This window comes from Chrysochloris asiatica, unplaced genomic scaffold (genome assembly GCF_000296735.1).
Source record: "Chrysochloris asiatica unplaced genomic scaffold, ChrAsi1.0 scaffold00205, whole genome shotgun sequence".
Classification (NCBI taxonomy): Eukaryota; Metazoa; Chordata; class Mammalia; order Afrosoricida; family Chrysochloridae; genus Chrysochloris; species Chrysochloris asiatica.
The window spans coordinates 4,873,705-4,874,181 of NW_006408723.1; positions in this window are offsets into that span (position 1 = coordinate 4,873,705).

Here is a 477-nt window from a genome sequence, read left to right on the forward strand (position 1 = left end):
TTAATTCTGGGAGGTGCTGCCACATATGTCAATCTCTGGTTGTTGTCTGTTCTTGTTGGTTCTCAGTCCACAGAACTCCCTTTAGGATGTTTTGTTGTGCATGTTGACTTTGGCAAAATCCCTTAGCTTCTGTTTATCCTGGAATGTTTTGATTACACCGTCATATTTGAATGATAGCTTTTCTGGGTAAAGGATTGTTGGTTGGAAATTTTTGTCTTTCAGGGTTTTATATTTATCTCCCCATTGCTTTGTTTCTTGCATGACTTCTGCTGAGAGATCCGATCTTAATCTGACTTGCTTGCCTTTGTATGTGACACTTCTGTTTTCCCTGGCTGCTTTCAGAAGTATCTCCTTATATTGGATTTTGGAGAGTTTGATTATGATATGTCTTGGTGACTTTCTTTTGGTGTCTATCCTTCCTGGGTTTCGTTGAGCTTCTGGAATGTTTATCTTTTCTCTTTTCAGGATGTTAGAGAA